General features: G+C 40.7%; 1 long non-coding RNA gene across 1 annotated transcript in view; it reads left to right on the top strand.

The window, feature by feature from the left end:
• Positions 1–24,913, top strand: part of LOC139644676 (uncharacterized) — a 76,464-nt gene that overhangs the window by 27,480 nt on the left and 24,071 nt on the right. The window contains exon 3 of the long non-coding RNA XR_011695203.1: positions 5,981–6,069. This is a non-coding gene — a long non-coding RNA (uncharacterized lncRNA). The remainder of the gene's footprint in view (positions 1–5,980; positions 6,070–24,913) is intronic.

Consider the following 24,913-nt stretch of genomic DNA (forward strand, 5'->3'; position numbering starts at 1 on the left):
AAGTTTGATCACATCTTGTGTCTCGTATATTATCAGTAAGTAGATTACACTCTGGTTTAAGTAGTTAATAATTTCAGGGCAGTGTGGTTTAGTTTCAGGATGTGGTCAGTCTACCTAACATTTTACGATTTTATTTTTTTAAGAGTTGTAATGAAATCCTGTGTGTTTGGTACACCTCTGTAGTTTGGACATCAACAGTATGGATTGCTTGTCAGTACAAAGTACTACAATGATTCAAGATGATTTCAGGCTCTCCCCGACATAAGGAAGTCTTCGTCATAGAATTTTGTCAGCTAATCTAATCCATATAATTGACAAATTTATAAAATTCCTTTTCCCATGATATTATATCCCTGAAAGCAAATGCAATCATGCAAAATTACATTTAGAGCTAGTGTTTATAGAAGAAGTCCAATACACTCAATATTTTGAATACTGATGTTATGCTAGATTTCTAATTTTGTAATAACATGAATAAAACAACATGTCAACTAAGGACAAATTAGTCAACTCAGTACGTAGGAGGTGCCAGCTGTACAGTGTGTGTCTGTACAGCTTTTGTACGCCCTGTAATGATGAACTCAGATGCTTTTTTGCTAAAGTCACATTGCGTGACAAAGGCGTGGATATGGTACATTTATCTCACACTTGTGCCCCAAGGGCAAGGGTAGGTAACATAACCTCAGAAAATCTCACCATTCAGGTTCACATCTTTCTTTTTAGTTAAGAGCTTCCTTTATGGTATGAATGGATTTGAATTGTGTTCAAACGCCTGCTTTGTTTCTATTTGGTAGATTCTGGAAATATTCCGGTTGGGGTACAGGGGCTTTGGTGAAGTTAGTGTGTGAGATATCTCAGTTTTATAAATGATTTTTTACCATAACCTACAACTTCAGTGTCCCTCTGTACACTTGCCTCTGAACGTTTTGAAAAAAATAAGCTGCACGCCACCATAAAAGCAGCTGACTACAGAGGCGACGTATCAAAGGCCGTAGACGGTTGTGAAATACCTTATCCACACTCTAATCTTAGAGCGTTTGATTTGCGTCAAAAATAAGCACCAATTAGGAATGACACCAAACTCCTAACGCTTTACAAACACCTTGCCTTTTTAAAACAAATCCTTTATGAGAGAAATTGATTGTGATGAATTAACACAAACTGTTCTCATCAGTTAACAAATGCTAATGAAACATCGCCTGATTAAAAGGCTTTAGTAAGGAACAGTCAGTGAATGGTTAACATCTTACAGCTTTCTGTGATTGCTCTTTTATCACCAAAATCAAAATATGCACTTTTTCACTGCCTTCCCTCATTCACATGTTCTGACAAGGCTTTCAAAACTGCCTTGGCTCTAGGTAATGTTTATAGCGTTACTGTATACTTTATATTGGTTCGTCTACAGAAGGAATTGAATGTTTCCCTACAATGATAGCAAAGGGAAATGGAATGCACTTGAAATTGGTTTGCAAATAAAACTAAATAATCTGTTTCCTATATAGTTTGTTAATTTCATTCTGCTTTAAAAGGGTGGACAGCTTATTTCACAGTCATGTCTTGTTTCAGAGTCACCTGAAACAATGTGAGAGAGTGATTGACATTCATAGTGTATGTAAATAGCAATGCTGCGTACAAATTTAGTTACAGTATGAGGTCCCTATAAGCTAAGACCCTGACCTGTGCCTTTTAGAAACATGGGCTTGGTCTTTGCCTGTCCTGTGTCCTATTTTCCCTCGAAATCTTTATAAATATATCCTGGACAAAGGCTTTGTAGCATTGCCAGTGCCTTTTCTACCCATTTGTGCTTTCCTGTCCCAGAAAGAGTCAGCGCTGTAATGGAAAATACCAGTTCAGGGCAAATGCCAGAGAGCGCATACCCCATTTACTTGTGAAATACTCATCTTCCTGGTACTTTATGCTTGGGTTTTTACCTCAAGTACCTGTTCCATGGGTGTGTACATTTTTTCAAGTTGTGAGGTCATGTGTGAAAAATGTATTGAAAAACAGTCGTGCCGTAACATATCAAAACCTGTTTTTACATAATGATCTAGATTTTTTTTTTTTGTTTTTTATGTCAGCCCAGTCTTTAAACACGCAATGAATGTTCCTTTCTGTTTTTTTTTTGTTTTTTTTTCTCCTCTTCTTTCTCTTCCCTCCCACCGACCGGATCTGAAGTGAGAGGGAGAGACTTGGAAACAAAACTTGGCAGCATTCCTTGACAGTGACACACACACATAAGTATCATCTTATGGCTCACTTTTCGAATACATGAAAAACACAAAGAGCTGAACTAGCTGTCTCGGCTTTGAAATTCAAAACAGATTGTGTGTATAGCAAGAAATTTGTCCATTGACTCATTGATTCACCTTATTGTCACAATGAAATGGATTGTAAACCACTCTTTTATTTTGCTCATCTTGTCCGGCTGGATTAAAATATCAGTTAAAGTGGTAATACGTGAGATTGTATTGTATTTTGGCATCTTTGGTGCTAATCGCTCATCACTGTGGTATTTCTGCACCGCAGTTCCCAGAAATCACCTGTCAGTTGAACAGCATGGGCGGTACTCTGACGTCTTTGTCCTTGGATTTCCTGTTAATGAGGTTTGATTATCTGTAGGTGTCTACAGCTATTTGTCTGTTCAGTCATTGTGGCTATCGCTGCTCATGCTAACCAGTTCTTCTATTTCTATTTATTCCAAACAAACCGCTGTTGCCGTAAAACACATCAATTCCTGTGTGGTGGAGGATCTTTCCCCGAAAAGACCTACCAGACACCGGGTGTATAGAACAGCAAAAGCTTTCATGAACTGACTATGGGTTGAATCGCTGTTGTGTTATATCAGTAGGTGTCAGAGAGAAGCAAAACAGATTTTTTTTTATATGACAGTGTCCCAATTATTACTCAAACCCGCTGTGAACAATTTAAAGTTCGCTGACAGTCCGGAGCAGCCGTCCCGCCCGGGGGTGTTGATGTGGCGATCCCTCTGTGCCTCAGACAGACATGTTGCCTCACCTGGTCCTGTGTTTACCTCAGATGGTAGGATTAGGAAGCAGCCATGTGGAAGATATGACTCTAATCCGCCGTGCCTTTACTTGGCACCCAGACACAGTCCTGTGCAACACTTCCGCTCTCCTAAAGGTAGAGCAACGCCCCCCCCCCCCAAGGAAAGGGGATGAGTATCGGTGGCATTTTGAGGCTCTTGGAGTGTGATACAGCAATATTTTGACAACTGCGCAGGGTGCGATTTGCCTTGTGGAGGGCGGTCGCAGGTGGGGTGTTTGGGGGGGGGGGGGGGTTGATGGTGTGTGTGTCTTAAAATGTAGCTCTAGTGGTCAGCAGCCAATGATGGATAGATAGATACATGGTCCACAGATAGATCAGCTCCAGATTTGTGCCTGGCCTCTCTCAAACATACTCTCATATTCCTTTCATTTCAGGTTAATTTTATTTTATGCTCTATTAAATGATTTCCAACCCTCTCACTGTGCTGTTAACCTAGCTGCGCTTTAAGTCTCACCTGTAGCAGATGTTGTGAAAACCTTTTTTGTTTTGTTTTTTTCCAGAGAGGAGAAAATTCTATGCAGGCAAAGCAGTGCATGTCAACAGAAATTATTTTTGGTGTCTTTCCCAGATGAAGGCGTGTTAGACAAAACATGTTTATTTTTTTAACTGTACCAAAATGGACTAACCTGTGAATAAAACCTGTGAATAAAGGCTTCTTAATAATTTGTTGTGTTGTGTTGAGTTGCCTTGGTACCTTTCTTGAATATACATGGTTTTTGGTTTGTTGGTGTACCTAAGCAGTTAGTTGAAACCTAACCTAACCTAATTATAAAGTGGAAAAGCTTATAGTAATGTCTAAATTGGTGCTTTGAGATACAAACAAACTGAAACACACTGAGCTTTAAGTTTTTTCCCTGTCTGTCTGTCTGTCTGTCTTTCTCTCTCTCTCTCTCTCTCTCTCTCTCTCTCTCTCTCTCTCTCTGAGGTACTAGATATCAACATTGTAAACTTGAGTTATGTATTAATTTGAAAATAACTTTTGATTTTTCATGCTTAAAAAAAGGAGTCATTAAAAGACTTAGTTTGTCATAAAATTGTGAGTAGTTATTTCACACTGCTTTTGATTTATTGACAACTCAGCTATAATCATTGTAATTCAGTCAATGGTAATAAAGAGAATAATAAAGGCTGATCTTACTAGAACCAACTGCTGTCCCATGATAACTTCAGTCGATAACAGGTTAAGAGGATAGATAGTTTTACACAGAACAACGAATACGATCAAATCCATGAATTATTGTGCATATGATTTCAGTGTCATATAATTTTATCATTTGGATGATTGTCCTACTATGAGAGGTGACAGCTTTATCTTAGGATTCTTACTCGTCCCAAGACCCGCCCTTGTTGTCCGAACCGCATCAACACCACCATCACAAACAGTAGAATGCAAAACTCTTATTTATGCAATATGCTGATAATTAAGCCCTTCTCATTAGTAACATAATTGGAAATGTAATTAGCCATAGTAATAATTACTGTATTTAATACCTTTTCTGTTTAGTTATCAGGCCAATTCAAACTGGTAATTAGCAGTCATGAGGATTTCATACTTTTTTCTTATGTCATTTTGGTCACTGCTTTGTTTCAAACACAACCCAGCAGCTTCGAAACTGTAGATCGTGGCAGTTAAAGGTGCTATATGTAACATTTTCACAGCAATAAATCATTACCACATTAAAAAAAGAAAGAAAGAAACACACGCTCTCCCAATTTGGTGTGTAAAACCAGTGAAGCATCCTTGTCAGAAGAAAAAATGGTCTGCACTGAAAAGAACAAGATTCAGGCTCACTTCATTACAAAATTTCAAAAAAACGCACAGAGGAAGGCCGGAGGTTTGAAATGTCTGCATGTCTTTTCTGACATTTTGAAATTAAATGAATGAATTAAAGTAATACACAACTTTATTCCTCTTATTCTAACTGCCTAGTTTCAGCTTGAGCTTAACTTACTTTCTCAAAATACACATTGGCTGTTATCAACGGCCTTTATCGCCTCTAATCCTTCTTCTTACTCTAAACGCACACTGAGCGCCAGGGGGAGGGAGGCGGGACAAGCAGCCGCATCCTTTTTGCAACTGGAGGCAGTGGGGTTTATGGGAGATGTGGTCTTCATTTTGAGAAACACAGAATGTTACACATAGCATATTAAAGGTGACATGTTCCATTTGCTTCATCGCTTGCCCCAACAAGCCCTCTTTTTTCCTCTCCGTCCTTCAACCCGCTGCAGCTAAAATGTGAGATGCCGAGTGATGCAACAAAGATTCATAATCAGGAACTACAATGAAGACGGCATCAGGTCCAAAACAAAATATAATGGAAGTGCTATTGTTACAAAGTGACACCCCAAAGTAGTGTCAGTCCTGGACAGTACATCCATCTGGCTACAGACAGTTTATTCAACACCAGAAAGAAAAGTGGCACTACACAAATGAAATATTTTTTATGGGAAGCACTCCATCATAAAACCCCCATTGATTCAGTGATTCCTATTTTGCCCCTGTAAGGCTCGGATCTTTTTCATCTCTGTGTTTGCAGTGACTGGTGAATGGTTATACATAAAGAGCTTTTTGTTGTTGATATAAATGCCGTGCCCTATTTTCCTTGAAAAAATTAATCTCATAAGATCACAAGTTAGATGACATTGTGATTTATTAACTCGCAAAGTGTGTGAGTAACGTTGAAATTTGTGTCATGTAACATTGCTTTATTCTTGTGGATCAGGCTTGAAAATGAAATATTTTTATTATCGCTGTAAGGGTGCAGATGTTTTGCTTAGGATTTATATTCGTGTAATTTTACATCCACACTCTAATTGGCTACATTGGCCTGATCTGGTCAGATGTGCTTCAAAATCACTCATTCCCAAGAAAACTACATGCGATGCTAAACAGTTCTTTTATTTTTATCTACAGAAGTCAGATGGCAGCAGAGTGAGTGTCTGGAGGGGATAACTCCTCAGCGGATTGGAGTTCAGCTTCAGCAAAGATTGTCAAACAGGAAGGTGAGTCTTAAACATAAAAGTCCCATCTTATACAGAATGTCAGTATTTACTCTATACTGTTTTAACATTAGAGGCCATGCTGTTGTCATGCTTTTTGAAAAAATCTTCAACATTAGTAACAGCTATGGTTCACGCCACAATTAGACTCAATAATATGCTCTATTATATAAATGTCCCAGTACAAAAACAACAGTTAGTGAATCTATGTATTAGCAATAATAGTATAGTGACAAGAAAAAAAACATCTGGGCTGATTTGCCTTGTCCTGTTAGAGATCAAACTAAGTTTTTTGTTATTGGGTTGCTTCATGAAAAAGCATTTCACACTCTTGTTGCTCCTTTTCTATTACTGTTGGTGAGGAACGAAATATTGGCTCATTGACTTCATTTTCACAAAACACAAAATACTGCTTGTAATGTGCAGCATTGGTGTCTGTGCTCCATGTTGAAGTTGCACCTCTGTTTCGTGGAACAACTTAATTGTCTCAAACATGCACGCAAGCAACACGTACGAGTCATGATACCCCAAGGCCTAGATTAATTAAGCTATGAAAACCCATGAGCAGAGAGCATTCAGCAGGTGCCTGTTTGCCTTGGTATGGGACTTGCTTTTGGCAGTGGTGCAGTGGCTCATTATAAATCTATAATTAAGTTACAATTTTATTTGCTTTTTTTTAACATACTGTCATAGGGGATCAACATGGCTTAAACTCTGATTCTGTTAAGTGCACTCTTGGCTATATTGCTATTGTATCCTCTATTCTTCCTCAGCAATTATACTTTGTCCAATATATGAATGAGAGGCTAAGAGTGATATTGTATCTCACGAGTTTCTCACTGGTTGTTATCCTAGCCTCCTACAGGTGTTCTTGTTTTCAACTTGCCATTGAGGCGCTTCTAGTAATGCTTAAAATCTCTTGATTTGTTCTTAATCCAAAACAAGCTGATTTGCACACCCCCCCCTCTGTACCTCAGCACAAAAACAAACATAGCGCCCCCCTGCTGGCTGCAGGGATGGTCCTCAGAACCCCCATAGTTCAGCTCATCCTGCGCTGGGGCGTGTTGGCAGCGCTAAGTGAATGCGAAGGAGCAGCTCTCTCAGGGCAACGTCTGTTATTTTGAGTCACCTGCCAGCAAAGAGGGAGGGTGACACGCACAGCAGGCGGCCTGAAGGAAGGATGAGCGGGGCTGTGGGAGAGAATCCCCCCGCACGCAGGGTGGTCAGGCTGAATGAGAGTCACCGCCACGGCCGCAACGCCTGCCAAGAGCGCAGGCTCGCTCAGGCTAACAATGCGGCCTGTGGAGGGGCAGACTGGGCAGGAAATTGAGGTTAACAACATTGTTACATATTAAGTAGGGCTGCGGTGTCCACACCCTCTGGTGAGAGAGTAGATCCTCTTCCTCCAGCCTTTCTGAGGGAAGTGTGAAAAGGTAAAACATGTTAAACAATAATGATTTGTAGTAAATCCCTCAACAATTTCACTGAAGCGCAATATTCATGTTTCCGCCTGGATATGCTGTTCTAACAAGGAACTAAGAATCAAGATGAAATTAAAGGTACAATGAGTTGTATTTGCTGTGTAAACCTGCAGTATAGAAAATATTGCTCATGACAGTTTTAATATCTTTCGTCTATTTAATTATATCTAATCACTGCTTCTAAAACAATCCAGATTTGTTAACTGTCGTCATTGCATTTCAGAAAAGTTCAGATGCTCATATTTCAATTACTGTTACCTTGGAGCGTTGTGGAGTACTATACCTTGTCAACCAAAAGACTATTTTTTAAAATGCTGTTAGTCAAATCTGAACTTGGGCAGATGCCCATACACAGGTGAAGTGACTAGTCAGCAGTTGTGAGTATTGTGAGTATTTTCACAGGTGCTAATTGTACAGTACAACGCTGGCCTGTGCTCTGGTTTGCACAGTGCAGCTCAAACCTTACCAGAGAATCTCACCGCTTTCCCTTACTCTTTCCCCCACTGTGCTTTGCCCAGGGGAGAGACGCGTTCTACGTGTTGTAATAAGGGTAGCTGATATAATGAAGGTCATTGTAATCAGAGCTAATGTGCCAAGGAGTCAAGACACTGTAGCTTTATTTGCCAGCAAGGCCCGGCATTTGGTGCCCATGGGGATCGGGCTGATAGCGTTATCTTTGCTAACCTGACTCTAATACAGGCCTTGCTCTGCTGTTTGTGTCAGCATCGGAGCTGAACTTTTCCCAGTGATCCGCTCCATGTGCGGATGGGCATGGATTGGGCTCCGCTCAGCTCCATCCTGGGTAAATCCCATCCCAAGGTGTTTGGCTTCTCTCAGTTCACATACTTGGAGAGCCGTGCTCCCTCTCTCTGGCTCTCTGACTTGGAAAACAGACCGGCCTCATATAGGCTTCAATTGAATGTACTTGACATAGAAACATTACATTGGCGCCTACTGAGGACTCGCTCTTAAGAAATGACCTCTAAATCTAATCCTGTCCCTCAGGATATGCAAATGTCCTCGGCTCAAATTTGATTTGTTTTTGTCAGTTCAGGACACAGCAGTTTGTTTAGAACTGTTATCCAACACGGTGTAAAAATGGAAAGTACACGTACGTAGTTTTGCTTTTTAAGACGTTTTATACCCCTGCTCACCAGTCTGTTTCGATTTAAATATCTTGTATAAATTTGCCTCAGACTTGGTGATGTGAATTTGTTTTTTTCTTACCTAGTCATTCTGCGTAATGTGATAGATTATATAGTGAAGCCTTGTGATCAAACTGAACCAAGTCTGATTTGATGATCTGACATCTGGAGCCTCAATGAATAATTGATTATTCTTATATTCTTATTCAAATGTAGGCATTTGTGCAGAGTGCATGACCGTTGTTACAGTTTCAGCGCCTGAAACAGAATAGTTTAGGGAATGGAAAAACAGGTTTGGCTGTTTAAGTGGGTTTTTTTTTTCAATTTAATTATACTTAATAACTATACAGTGTTAAAATATTTATAGATAGAAGAGGGGCTTTTTGCCAAAACTCTGACAGAACTAAATGTTCTTGAACTTATACAGCTGTCCTGGTCATCACTTTTCATCCATGAGAATCTTACATCAGAGGTCTGATGACCCATATATGACTGGATATTTATCAGGAACCCCAAAGTCCATAAAATCAGAAACAAAACCCATCTCTAGTGGGGATCCTCAGCGGAGCTTGAAGGTTGATTACCATTTCTCGTACTTTTCATACTTGCCTTTTTAACACGCCGCTTTCTGTAAGAAACATCAAAGGCCTTTTTTCCTATTCATCTGAGCACCTCCAGGAAAAAAAGGCTACCCATATCTAACCCCATGTGAGTCCCCTGGTCCTATCATTCAAACTTCCAAGCGTCTCTTTGTGGCTTCCTAGAGGACCACGGTGAAATGATCTCTTTTGTTTCGCATCATTAGTTCCATCTGTTGTGCGAGCGGGCCTGTCTGTTCCGGAGCATGGCAACGTGATGGTCGCCAGGGGCGATTGGAGACGCTACCGTCCCAGTGGCTTGTGGCTCGACCTCCGCCACCACCATTGCCTCGTCCATGATCCCCATGACACTCCCACACTCGCTTGACTGTTTTTACTTATTTATTCATACATCTGGGGAAAGTAGAAGCACATGTGTACTTCACATCCTGGAATGCATTTAATTTGATGTTGCTTTTTTTGAAGGAAATAAGTTAGCAACTTGATGTTATTTTTAAGCTTGTACAGCATCATTTATATTGTGCAGTAGTAGAGCACAGTAGTGAAACAATGTATACTTTGTAGAAAAGAGAAAATATTTTTTCCAGAGTGATGCATATAATAGAATACACATCATCCAACCTGTCAGTTTCACCCTGTAAAATGCACACTACACTGTGTCCACTCCTGGTCTAATACAGGCTTTGACGGGTCAGATTTGTGTGCTTATTTTCTTGCAGGAGGGAGTAAATGATGCACCAAACAGATGTAGCATTTTCTCTCAACAAGGAAATATTTTATTCATGATTTACATGAATGATAAATCTTCAGAAAGTCTTAGTGCTGATGGGCATACACAATTTAACATCTGTCTTCCTCAGAATAATTAATAGCATAGCAGAACACTTGGGACTCGATGTTGGATTTTTCCTCTCACTTTACTTGATCTAATTACTTCTTTAAAAGCAAAGCATTCTCTAAAGAAGACTGGAATGATAAACATACCAGCCATGTTCTCCACAGCAGGAGAATCTTGTTCTCGTAATGACTGATTTTCAGTCCAGTCTATGTGGAACCATGCAGACCACACCATATATAAGAGAGGGAAATGTGGCCTTACTTTCTAATTATCATTCCTAATTCCCAAATGAATATTTCCATAATGTCTCCCCAGTGAATGGCTCCGGCCTTATCTCCATAGTGTGAATGTACAGCACAAGGGCATCTGTGTGCATGTCAATGTGGAGATCACCAGATCATTTTCATTGAAGATGGAGCCATCAAAGGTCACAGCCATCCAAATGACCTAACCTTGCAATGTAACACCTGGGTGTAAAAGTGGACTCATCCTATCTACTGGGATGGGTGTAATGTACCTCTAATGTCTAAAGTGCGGAAATAAAATAAGAGTTATAGGCTGGTGGAGGAGCTTCGGTGTGGGCTAGAGAATACTGTAACTCTATAGGGTGAAATAGCTATGTTGGTATCACCCGAGGTGACAGTCTATTGCCAAAGTGCTGTATTTGTTGGAACCATTATGAAATAAAGTCTGAGAAAAAGGCCAATATTCAGTTTGAATTGATTCCCGGAAAACTCCAGAAGTGAATATGCTTTCATTTTGATAGTATTACTATGGACAAAATGTGTTGTGTCAGTTTCACCTCTCCATTACTTTGCTCCATTAAGGCAAAACCGAGTGATTTTATTTTTGCACAGTCTATTTTCTGTGATAAAATGAAAATCTGAGAGCTTTATTAAGTCTGAGTGACACCTAAAGCTGAGAGCCAACAGGAAAATAAGTCATGTGGGATCTAGTTTCAGTTCATTTTTGCTCAATTCACCTCTCCTGATCAAATACTGTGCTTTCCAGTAGGGGCCTAATGGGAGTGTCAAATTCACAAAGGCCCTCTCTCTTCCTCTGACTCCATTACCTGCTAATAATGCTGGTTTTGGTACTTATGTGCACGGAGCAGTTAGTCAAGCTGTGCTTGTACTGTGCACATCTCTAGTAGGTTGTAATAGTAGGCTATATAGAGGCCATTTTAACCGTTTCTACAAATTTTGCAAATGCTATGTTGCCAAGTTGCCATGGACACTAAACCATCTCATGTTCTCCCCTCTACTCTTACTATTTGAACTGCTCTTTTTAGTAATGCTTTTTTAATGCTGCTCCTCTTTAAGCCAAACAAACATGACCACTGATGTCTCGGGTTCAGGGCCTTTCAAACAGCCTTTCAATAAAACAAGCTCAGCTGTGAGACATGCAGGATCTCCCATGCTGCGCAGCCCCCTGAAAATACCCTCCCTCCTGTTTCAAAGCCATGAGCTTTTGGTTCCCCCAGGAGAGCCAGCATTATCCTGTGGGGTTTATTTAAACTTGTTGGGAAGGTCTTGCCTTTTTTTTCCTACAGTAGGCTATATGACATTTAGGAGAACTACACCACATATGAAAGTGGTTTTATTTCTGACTCACTGCTCTGTCAGGCTTATTGATCCAAAATGGAAGGTTGTGGGAGCCAATTTCCTGTGCCAGGTAAACGGAGGCAGGTTTTTGATATGGCCCATGTGGCGCTGGGTGGGCCACACCTGCAGCCCCATCTGCCTGTGGCATAAGCGTAGGATGATGGGTGCTGAGATGCCTGGGAGGCCTGCTATGGTTGCCAGACGTTGTGGCACTTTGTGAGTGACACTAATGTGAAAGGTGAGAGAAGGAGCGAGAGAGGGAACAAAGGAGAAAGACAGATGATGAGAGACGACAATGGCATCCTTTAAAGCCTGATACTGAGGACTCTAACTTGTTTTTATTGGCCTTTTCTCATTTCTTTCCCATACGATAGGCCAGGTAAATAAATGTCATTTTACCATCTCACATAGACACATGATATTTTGCCTGAATTCATTCATTTGTATTGGGAGTGCATCCATTCTGGCCACTACATTCCATCATCTTATAGAGCTGTATTTTACTCAATATGGGCCAATACAGTGCATCCCTTTTTTTAATCACTCCGCCTTAACTGCCTCTTAAATTGTCAAACTGGTCCGTCTCAGTGCGTTACTTTTTTGCACCATCTTGGGAGGACAACTGTGCTTTGGCTAAGACATTATTGGACCATTAAACCGCAGCCCCTCCCACTCTCAAGCACTTTCCGCTCTGTATAAATGCATTGGAATTACTTCCAGAGGGGAGGTGGTGCAAAAAGACCACGGGAAAGGCTACTTATTCTCTTAATGATGCCTTGTCCTTTTAAAAGTCGTCATCTTCATTCACAAATGGATGAGTACGGCAGAGGAGCACCCCAGGGACTGAGGTCATACCAACCTCCTTGTCCCAGCACAGGAAGTTACTTTGTATGAATTGAGGCAGGACAGTTATGCAGGACAGTATTCACACTGAATACTTCATCTGAAACCATAACATTTCTATATTTTTGACTGCGTTCATTGCATGAGTAAGCTGAATCATTACAATCACAGTTCTTCTTTGTGAATGGTTACATAGACTAGTTTCTTATTACTAGTTATTACTATATTAGTTTCTTATTACCACTATCATAACTTGCTACTGTTAACTACTGAAACTGGTTACAAATACCCTTGAATCCAAGCTTGTGTTGTGAAAGAAGTTAGGAAAATTTTTCTCATGGGAGTGTACAAAAAGATAATCCCCCCTTTGGTGAGCTTGGGCATTAAACTATTTACACCCATCTATTGTGGTTCGTGTCAGGGTTGCATGAGTGAATTATTGCCAAACAGAAATTTTGGACAAACATTGAAATCCATTAAGTCTAGATTTTGAGAGATAAAGACGAGGGAGGCTTGGTGTAATATTACACCCCTTCCTCAGTAACTGAAGCCCAGCGCAGTTAATGTTATTTGATAAACATAAATAAATGTGCTCGAGTTAAGCGGTTAAGCACAAGTTAAGCATGAATACTCGAAAGTATGTTGTCTTAATAATGTGCAAAACATAATTACACTTTCTTAAATCCTCCTAAACAATTATAGTAATACCACATTTTAAAGGTGGAATACCTCAGAAACCAGTTGTGAAATTTGTTGTTTTTACGCCCCGGGACAGTTGGATCTGAATAAGTGTCTCTTAGTTTGAGACGAAGAAGGAAGAGTGCATCTTACACCCCTATAAATGATTACACACTATAGTCTCACTTTTATTTTATAGATGTTACTAGTTTTGTTGTCATTTAGTTTCTGATCCAGTTCTCTTGTGCCTGTTTCATGTCATGTTGTCTGCGGTTTGAATATTTACAAAAAATCTCTCTGTTTAACCTATACAATTTGAAGAGATTTTGATTCATGACAAACCAGAGACAGAACTACATTGACCATGAATTGGAAAAATGGAAAAGGTGAAAGAGTGTGACAGTACCACATAGTTTGTCTCCTATTCATTGTTATTGAAACATTCCACAACATCACATGGTGTGTGACGTCGTGTCTAGTTGGGAGAGTGAGAGAGTCGTTCGTGTTACTAAATACTGATTTCACTGTGCTGTGAGATAGGAGCAACTACTGCGCAAGAACGAACAGCATCTTGAACTGAGAGGTTTTCCATTTCAAGTCAACCTATTATACATTAAAGTATCATGTCAACGATGGAATTAGATGAGGAGTAGCACTGGCACGGTGGTACAAAATACTACTATAGTTTTATAAAGATAATTTTTTTTTTCTTTTAAAGCCCGGCACCTTTGGGTTGCCTACAAGCGCACATCAAGTGGGTGAGGTGTAGTCAGTGATATACATGACATGAGTCTCTGAGGACTGTCTGATTTGTATAATATCCTTCAGACAAGGTCATAGCAGTGCCTACGTCTTTGAAGATAGAGGAAAGAGAGCATGTTCCTCCTTCATTGCGCCTGTGGAAAAGAACAAACGTAAGATCACGGTGTCGAGGGGCTTCCACTCTTCAAAGTTGATACGAATCAGACATGAAACGATTTAGATAAAGTGATAGTTATCTTGATTCCTGGCACCGTCCGTTGGATAGACAGGGTAACGCGTGGGGAAGCTGTATAGCTGCGTTTTAGTGTGAAATCCCGGGGAAACGTATCCATCTGGCGTATGAATAATTTAGATGGCTCAAGTTGGTTCCTGTTGCTGTTGTGTTTGTGCTCAGCTTTCTCTCCCAGTTCAGCGCGCCCCCCCTCCCCTCCCCTCCCCTCCCTGACATCACTCCTGAGGCTTGTTTGTGATGCTTAAAGGGAAGTTGGGCCACATGAGGAATCGCGGGGAGGAGAGACTCACTTTCTCTCTCTGCTGCGCTTTCTCTCTTCCCTGTTCTCTCTTTCTCAGACAGACCTACACACACCTCAGATAAATACACAGTTTAACACACACAGGCACACATACTCGTACCCACACACACACACAGACATATTGCATGTTCAGACACAAACTGCTTAGTGTAGCCATGTTGCGTTGGAAACATATATATACACACTTTGCACACCCTTTGAGATTTGAAAGCCTATGATTTCAATGATGAAAATCTGAACATTAGTGCACATTGAGCATTGTGTTAATGAGACGGGGTGGCCGATAATAGATCTTTACGTGGCACTTATAAATGCATTATGCAGCACTTACAGAGATAATATGTAGCTCAGATGGATCAGAGAGTTCCTGAAAGTTCTTCTCTTATAGAGCATGAGAGAAGAGAGTCTAAAGTGGATTTGAAAGGCTGAAAACTGCAAGGTAGGCTAACCCCCCCCCCAGCACACACACACACACACACACACACACACACATAGAACCACCGCCACTCATCATGCTTTCACTCAGTCTCATATTGTCACACAATTACAATTGCACAACCATATACGTATAGTATACCTAACACACGCACACACACACACACATGCACGCGCATACTCTGTCTGCCAGACCAGACAATATTTGCCCCGTATTTATTTATTTATTGTAAAAATGCAAACATGCTAAGCTATGGCTGAGCTGTGTCCTCTGGTGTAATCCAGTCCCTGTCTTTAGAGGAACCAGCCAGAATGAGGGGGGCGGCATTGAGGAACAGGGGGAGGGAGAGAGGGAGGGAGGGGGAGAGAGAGAGAGACTGACGGAGAGAAAGAGAGAGAGAGGGAGGAGGGGGATATGACAGGCCCTTGGAATCTCAACCTCTCTCTCCTGGCGCCCGCACTAATCAACCCCTGTAATTTATGCAGAAAATATGATTTATATTTAATTTCACTACACTTGCATTGTTAATTTGAGATGTAATTAACGCGTCGCCACGGCAACTAATTTCTCAATGCCGTAAATTATCACCGCCTTTTCATCAAAATTCAGTTACTTTGGCTCCTGTGTGCAGTGTTCTGATGCAATTAGGTTACCGGGGCAACCCGAAAGTGTTCATTTTCTTTTGTTAAATTGCAGCGAGGCAGAAGTTTTTATACCACAAGTCATATTCACTTTTTTTGGTGAACAAAGAGCTCAGGCGTTTTTGTACTATAGCGAAAGGGGGGTGGATTGAGGAACATGCTGTTCATGTACACAAGTATACAGCGCTGCACACTGCTTTCACAAACACTTGTTATACTGTTGTGAAGTGAGCTGATTGATTGCAGAGAATGCTCCGCTATTACAAGTATATGTGTTTCAAAGTTGTCCTTTGGGCAAGGGCATGTGTGATAAAGGGAATCTATATATGAGATATGTGTTCATTGTTCAAATTTAGCAGAGCTCGCTCTTTCTCTCTCCCCCCCCCCCCCCCCCCCCCCTTCTGTCTCTCTCACTTTCTGTCTCACACACACAGAGGCAAACACAGACAGACACACGCACACACAGACACACACACACACACACACACACACACACACACACACACACCACAGTGCATTTCCAGTACCCACGCTCCCTTTATTCCCCCAACAGTGGCTGTGAAATGACTCAATATTTTAATCAACTGTATCTAATTTGCACTCCAACAGAAGATAGGGCCACGTGTGTGCTGTTGTCGCCCTGGCTGGCACTGAGTATGCCCACCGGATGCCTGTGAGCCGCCCTGCATTGCCACGCTTGCCAGTCTCCGCGGCCCACTCGGCACGTCCGTCTCCAATCCATCCCCCCTTAGCTAGTCTTCAGTGGAAATATCAGGTCATTGGCTGCTAAGCTCTGGTTAACTGCAAAGGTAATTAAATTTGTAAGCAGGCTTTTTGAATCTTTTTAGCCTCTTCGGTAATACCGGCAGGGATTACAGCCTTTTTGAAGCACAGCTGTATTTTGACTCCTTGGCAGAAAGGGGCCAAGTCCCAGTGACCAGACCGGGGCCACAACAGCCAAACCCCTAACTGACTGACAGATCCAGAGCCATGACGTCTTCTTCTTCTTTATGCAGCGTTACACAGGGAGGAATATACAGAAGATTATTGGTTATTGCAAAGAGCAACCCCTCCAGTCACATGGAAGTATGCTTCATACATTAATGTGTACGTGCAAGTGGGCATGTGTGTTTTTTTTTTTTATTACATTTTTCTCTAATGGAGTCGAAACATGTTTATTTGTCGATGCCCGCTGGTACCCTCAAGGCCACATGACATCAGTAGCCTAACATGTGGTCAATACTTTGATTTTCCTTGTGCCCGTTTGATTTTCAGCGGCGTTACCAAGGGATTGATTTGCCACATCCATGTTACAGAGGAGGAAGAGATCACGGTGAAAGATTTCTGTTTTATATCACGAAATTGTCCCTGCTGACGGGAAACAACAGTTTGACATTATTTGCAAAGACAGCATAATATAGGGGGATTCGGCATGCGCTCTCTCCAGAGGCAGCCCATGGGGAGAGCCCCTCTTTAAAAAGCCTGCTTCTCACCAAGGTACTGACACATTAGATTTTCACAACATCTTTCTGACATAATTTTTTTTTCTCCGTTTCAGCGCACTGCCTAACAACTGTAAGACGAGCGATATCGGTTCCTGTTTAGATTACATGGCTGCTGTGCGATTGTAACTGAAACCTCAGGTGCTTTGATCCCTCCCTCTCTGATCTTTTAACTATAGATTAACTTCACCTCACAGTTTACAACAAGCTTGCACTTGCTTTATCCGTTGCACCTATAGTAAATATTTTGCATTGTATAGGAATTCATACAGCATATAACACAATACATCAAATGCAAAAACAGTAATGCATTTTTTATTCTGCATTATGTAGATGCAGTATTCCTAATTGTTGCCAGTAGACTACAATAACAGCTGTACTGTATAATTCTCTCACTGAAAGTTTTTTCAGGTTTAGCAGCTTGAATGTCTTTCTGGGGCAGAGAGCAACTCACAGTCATTTTGTCCATTAATGTCAAAATTGGTCTAAATCACAATTAGAAGTCACACTGAGGCTGAATTGTGCTGCTTAATCAAAAGCAGTGTGATAGGACATTGAATCTGTCTCGCAAGTTTTCCTTGATGAAAACAATGTAGTCAAAATATTCCTGCCGTCGCCCCGGTGGAGGCAGAGTACGAGTGTGAGGAAAGGTCATCAAAGAAGTTTTTATGTAACTCACTCTGTAAAAACACTAAGTTGATTAGACTTGTTTATTTATTCAGGTCCAAAAGAGTATTTGCTTTTGTCACATTTATTCCCATTTTGCCAGCACATGGGGCCCTGGAAGACGAGTTACCAAGGAACACAAAATTTTAATTAGTGTATTTTAATCATTCAGGCTTTTCGAGCTAATCCACAGACCCCTGAGAATTCCCAAGATGCAGCTCTGTGCTGCTTTACCATTTATTGTTGAGTCTATTATAATTACTGTTAGCAGGTGGGGGCAGGGAGACGTTTATTATGTTTTTCCATCTTTATTATAATTACTAGAAAAAATGAAAGGATGCTGTTTCATTAAGTTTAGAGATGATGCCATTTTCCCCCTGTTTTTCCCCTCAATCTCCTTCCTGCCTTTGTTCCATAATGCCATTGTACTGGCTTTCATTCCAGGGCTTTCATACGTTGCACAGCTTTATGAGAAAAAACAACAAAACGAAACAGATCTCTTATTAAGAACAGAAGAGGGGGGAGATGGTCTTAAAGAACTTAATTTCTGAGACAGTTTTCCTTCTTCTTTTTTTTTTTTTCTTTTCCTTTTTTTTCTTCCAAATCCAAGCAGTGCTCTGAGAATGAAGTTGACGCATCCTCTGAAACACAAATGTTTAATGGAGTTGGACTGGGATCAGAACAGAAATGCAGAAAGTAGAGTATGTTTGCTTCACTTTCACACTCGTCAGTAATGAAAGATAAGGGGGCCTGCAGTAAATCTTTAAGCCCCATGCTTTGGGTGCTCTGCAGGGATTTTAGCATCTTCCAGAAATATTTTATGTGTTTGTCTGTTTGTTTGAATGCTGTTGTGCCACTCCCTCTTCCTCTCGAGTCCCAACTATGTGGCACTTGTTTGTCTAAAGCAATCAGGCTGCTGAAGTTTTGAACCAAATAAATGAGTGTTTTCTCTGTTGGATTAGTTTTAGTAGTTCCAATTTTGGAGGCTTCTTGGAAATTCTATGGACAAACAGCTTTCAGCACAATGACTTGCTTTCATTGAAGGAAGAGACATTCAGGGAATCGGGGTGTATAACTGAGTGTGTCTATCTGTGTGTGTGTGTGTGTGTGTGTGTGGGATAGAGAGAGAGAGATGTCAGCAGTTTCTATGGATGCCATATGGGTTGACTAGTTGATCAGAGCTTCTAGTACAGTTATGTTGGAGTCAACTACATCACATAAAACTTAACGCTTGCCATCATTTCAATGTCTGTCAAGGGCACCATTTTGGCAATGGATCTCATCAATTTTCTTAAGTGAGCAGATCTGAAGCTGTCAGTTGGCTAGAAGGCAGCATACTGGAGCATTTTACTCCACACTCAGGTCTTTAAACTCTCAGTTCTGCGCGAGGATGCTATGATTATTAGAATAAGCTTTGAGTCTTTGTCCGCAAACACCTCAAGGGTAAAATCCACCGTATAACGGAATTTGCATATTGCTGTTGACAGGTAAAAGCACATATCTGCAAGCGGTAGACTTTCCAGGAATGAGCAAAGTAATGCTCATTTTCTCATTGACATCCTTGTGTTTTTAAAAAAAATTATGCAATACAGATTTTAACTGGTTTAAATGGCCCAAGGGTCATGAAAATCACTCAACACATGACTATGTGCATGACCATGTAAACTCTCAATTCAAGAAAGAAAAAGAAAAACAGCAAAGTTTCGGTTACATGTTTTTTTTGCCCAGCAGCAGTGATATGTCATATTAACATGGGAGTTAAACTGCTTAAGCCTTGACAGGAGAAACTCTGGAGCTTCCATTGTAAAGGAATGGGAGACTGACTTTTCAGACACAGTGTTAACTTTATGGTGGTATGGTTGTATTTGTTCTGATGATTTGATGAGGAGGCTGCATACCTGTTAGCAGTACAGTAAAATAAAGTTCATTTGAATGTGAAACCTCAAGCATTCGATGAGTCCACAGAGAAATTCATTATCCATGGAGCAGCTCCAGGTTTTGTCTCATGATGACATCCAGATTAGAGCCTTGGGTCTCTCTGGTGTCTAGCTTTCCAAGCCGGTTGTTTATATTCACAAAAAATATGATTGAACTTTGATATGAATAACTCATGTGAATTCACTTTTAAAGCAGATTTACGCTTTCAAAGAACTTGAGGGTTGTTGTGTCAGTAAGAGGAGCCCAAACTGGTGCCAAGCAAATCTGTTTTCCCTCCTGCTCATGAGAATGTGCTTCAAACTGCTGGTGAAAGTCCCTTTTCTGACCTTTACTCTCCTTAATCTGCCTCTTGGACTTGAAACTGTCCTCTCTCAATCCATTTCTGAAATTCTTTCAGCTTCAGTGTGTATTTAGCACCAAATCAATGCTCTATTCTGGGACGTTTTCAGAGGGCAGAAAGAAGATGTTTTTCATGTTTTCATGAAAAATTCCACATCTCCTCATGAGGTGGCTTTCAGGAAAAAGCAGAGATATATTTCAGGACAGATCCTAGGAAAAAATAATTAATAGACCTTTGAAGTGTGAAAGGCCAGCCTAATGCAATTATAGAGTCTTTGTGAAGTGTCAGGATTTTGGAATTATAAAATCACCCTGGATTGGCAGCAGTAATTATGGTCGGCAAAAGAGACATTCTGTCACACCTTTGCTGATATTACCCATCAGCTGCTCGGTTGTAAAAACTCTTTTTTTCCCCTCTCTCTTGAAGAGTGGAAAATATTTTGTCACAAGAACCACCCATGTGAGAGGTTTGTTCATAATTTTTATATTTTGGTGTTCCACTAAGGGTTTTGCAGTCTTTTAGAGGAGTGAAAAATAATGTAATGTGCATCTAAAACAGAGAAAATAAGGAAGTATAGTATGATGTTTAGAGATATAGTAACGCTTTATTATGTTACCCTTGGAGAACAGCTTCTGTCACCAGGCCTTGTTCGTATTATATTTGACACGATGCAGACTTCGACCCTGCCGTTTCTTGCTCTTCTTTCATACTATCATTTTTCTCTGTAAATTCACAGCTTCTGAGAGTTTTTAGTGCTGTGATCTTATCAGGATTGCACAGGTCTGGGCAAAGTCCTTTGAATAGGGATAAGTTATATTTTTATGGGATTAGGAAGCCAAGGGACAGAGTAATACACTGTAGTTAAAATCCAATCCTCATTTTGAAGAGTTCTTGTTATGTCTGGGTTTGGGTCTTGTAGTTACGATTATCGGCGGATTTTGTGAGCATAGTTGGTTAATGAATGTGATTAGTCTGTCTGGAAAACAAAAGCTGATACCGTTTTGCAGATGAAGTCTGCTCAAGTGAATGCCAGGGAAGAGTTAACTCATATTTTACTGTCTCAGAGCGGCCTATTGATGTTTGTATTCAAAAATCATTTGATGTGAATCTGTAGATTTACCCAGATTAGTTTGTTGACAAGGTGGACAAACAATACGCTTATGTCCTTTTATAATGACAAAGTTAAACTGGGACATTTTCTTCTGACCTCAGAGTGTGTCCTCTATTGATTAATCGATTAGCCACTTCTATAAAAAGATGAGGAAGTGCCTGAGGAAATCTCAAAGAAGCCTCTTTTAGAGACTTAAAATTCAAGCCCACGTGAAAAGCATACAGTAGATCGGACTGTATGAGGAAGCTCATTGGCCGTGGTAAAGCAGCATAGCTCTCATTCAGGTTCAGAAAAGGCATTTGCTGTGTGTAAAAAATCAGAGCAGGGAGTGCATGCGGTGTGTGTGTGTGTGTGTGGGGTACAGTAAGAGAACAGACTGTCTTTATTGGACCTCTCACTAGCATGGCCTTGATAAGCTTTGTGGAATAATAATTAGTGCATCTGTTCTCGATACACAGACAGCCAGGTGATGTTTAAGTTTTTGTGCCAAGTATAATGGTGGGGCAAGTGATTCCATTAGCATCCATGATGGGTCTCCTGGGGTTGTTGAGGACAGAAAATGTGTATACTGGTGCTTCCTTTTTTTTCCCCCCTGTTTTTTTTTTAATGATCTTGATTCCTGTTTCACCGTGATGCAACACAGAAGCTCTCCTTCCATTCTGATCTGATGGTCCATATGCTTAGTTCGAGTGAGGCGAGCTAAACAGACCTGATAAAAGTGACATTAAACCATCAACAGAGAGAGAGGGGGGGGGGGGGGCTGTTCTGTCAGACTTCACCTCTCACACAGCACCCACGTCCGCATCGTACAAATTACTGCTCAATTTGGCTGCAATCATGCTCTTAACATGGAGCTGGTTTGGAGAGGAGCTTTTCTAATTATGGGCAATCTGTAAAAGATTGTTGTTGTGATTACAGTACAGACATATGCCATAGCACAGAGCACATACAAACTAGACATCAGCAAGCTAAAAGCCCAAAGGAGAGCCTGGTTCCTGCCTTACTGTTGTCAAGTTCTCAATGTCATGTTGGTATATACTATATACTGTATGTGTCAAGATCATAATTAAATGGATATAAAATTATGGTTAAAGAAAAAAGCAAACAGAGCTGGAATTCAAGGAGGAAGTTTTTCCACATAATTTTGCCGCTGGGGCTTTTGATTTGGAGGAAATTAAGGATAACCAATAATTGTGAAACATACTCTTTGTTTTCCAAAATATGATCATCTCAGCATACCACATGAAAAGACTCCCACAGTATGACGCTCTATCCGGGGGCGCTGTGATTAAACTTCGACACATTTCATTTTCAGCAATCATATCAAGAAGAGCACAGAGACAAGATCAAGAAATCCTAATTATAATTACAAAATTACACAGGGTACAACAAGGACACCCCGTCTAATAGTGATAATTACAGACATAAAGGGCTAATAAGTAATATGGTATTGTGAGAAAGCATAGTCACTTTTGTCACTCCAGGGCTCTCCCATGAACGACTCTGTCCGTGTGTGTGAGTGTGTGTGTGTGTGTGTGTGTGTGTGTGTGTGTGTGTGTGAATGTCCATGTATCTGTGTATATCAGAGGGTTCTTCTGCTACTTCAGCTTTGAGTGCCCCGATCAAGAGAGGTTGAGTGAGCCACCACTGCCCCTTTAAAAAAAAAAAGACTTTGGCTCCATCTCGCCTTAGAAAAACTCCTCATCCACCCAAACCGCCACACGTGCCCTTTTCCTGTCTCCATTTATTACACAGCCATGATCCTCTTAAGAAGGCTTCCTCTCCAGTGGAATACCATATGTTTTCAGTTAAGCCTAATTTCTTTTTCTCATCATTCAAGACAAGCATTTGCCAAAGCCAAAAGCATTGAGAAAGCCCCACTTCTCCTATTCTTTTTCCTTTTTTTTATTTTTATTTGCCGCGACATGTCTCAGAATATTTCAAAACGCTGCGGTTTTAAATTAATTTATAGCCACAACAAAAGAGCTCAGCATTTTAATAGCATTGTAAGTAATTTTAAGTTAATTCGGTAACCTTTGAAATAGAGTTCACGCAGCCGCTAAATTGTGGTTGCTGTTGACGAACAGAGAGGTCATGCAGAGGCTTCCAGCTTATTCATCGCAGGATTAGAGTGACAGCACTTAGGAACTGACATTTTTTATCAAATGACACCAAAACTGTACCTCAAAATGCGTCACTGATGCACTGTAGACTGCGGAGGCCTAATGAGAATAATATGGCTTCGAATATTAGCTTTAACTCTTTCTCCATCATCACTAATAGCCATTTTTGAGAAGGGACTGTTATGTACAGACCTGAACAAAGACTATGAGCCTTTTTTTGGAATCACTTAGAAGCTTTTACGTAGAAGCTTTCACTTCAGCAGGTAATTTGAGTGCGTGGTAGGAGCTGCAAATTGAATTGAATGCCTCAAAAACAACAGCAGCAGCACCAAAATATTGCAGGAATCCTTGAGCTGATGATGTATTATTTTGTTTCTGTAGGGAGGCCTCCTCCAGACGCACGCTGCTGAACGTTTAAGAGTGTAACGCAGCTATTCATTAGTAACTGAGAACCATCTGCGTTATTGGAACTAGGCCTTGGACTTTTAACTACGGCGCTCTTTACTCCCACAACACCCAAACCAGCTCATTTCCTATGCAATATTTTATCCTTTTCGCCCATTACCGCTCCGCAACCAACAACGAGAAATAAGTGGTTTTCTTCATAATGTATTCAACAGTATGAGAGCATGGCTGCGGTGTCACCTCCTTTTTAGTGTGAATTTTTTCCCCCACATTAAATGTAAGCTGTTATAGGGCCCAAAGGGGCTCAGCAGTCTATTTTCCAATGATGTTGTCAGCCATGTGGCGTACACCCCTGAGAGGTGAAGGTAATCAGCCTTTTCATCTCCAGAGGAGGGGCAAAGCCGAGGTCCTGCCTGACTCCATGTTTTCCTCAGCCGTCCTCGCAGAGTCTGAGCAAACCTTTATGCTTTTCTGTCCTGAATCTTTCATACTCGTGTGGGCTTGTCCCTCTAATCGTGGTTTGTATATCAAGATGTTTTTGTGTATGTGGTCTAATGTTTAGCGCTCAATGTCCGTGTGGAAGGGAAAAGTTGACCTTCACCCTCAGTTCTCCCACGATTAATGATGCAACAAAAACCTAGTAAAAACCCTGAAGATGGGTCTTTTTAAGTCTGTCGTTTGATAGACCTTTCTTTTCTTTGTGCATTATCAGCACAAACTACTGTAACTGCAAGCATACTGTGATTTCACTCATATTGCATCTAAGGGATTCTGGGACATTGAAGTGATTGTGTTGTTTACCTTATTAGTCCCATTAGTTTCATCTGCTGGCATCTTTGAAAAACGTCATTGTCAAAATATTTCATCAAAGTGGGGAATAACAAGAAAATATCAAAATCTCATTGCCATTATCAATTTCAGATGAACCAAACTACTGAAGAATCATATTTGTGTTGTGAATATTTGAATGTGTTTATGTTTAGGTGTTTTGAAATGAATGAACATGGAAGCAACATTTAGGCATAAGTCAAAACCCAGTTTAAGAAAAAGATCAAAACCCCAATTCCCCTTATTAAAGAACACATTTCTTATAAGGCTTTGAAATCCTTTCTCTTCCGAGGGCAGATCCACGTTTGCATTTCTTTTGTGTAGGTGTTGAAACAATTGCTCTGTTCTGTGCACCTCCCTAAAATAGCAGACGT

The sequence above is a fragment of the Centroberyx affinis genome, unplaced genomic scaffold (assembly GCF_046629955.1).
Source record: "Centroberyx affinis isolate AG114_WGS23_722 - 3 ecotype Tasmania unplaced genomic scaffold, CSIRO-AGI_Caff_v1 ptg000772l_1, whole genome shotgun sequence".
In the NCBI taxonomy this organism is placed as follows: Eukaryota; Metazoa; Chordata; class Actinopteri; order Beryciformes; family Berycidae; genus Centroberyx; species Centroberyx affinis.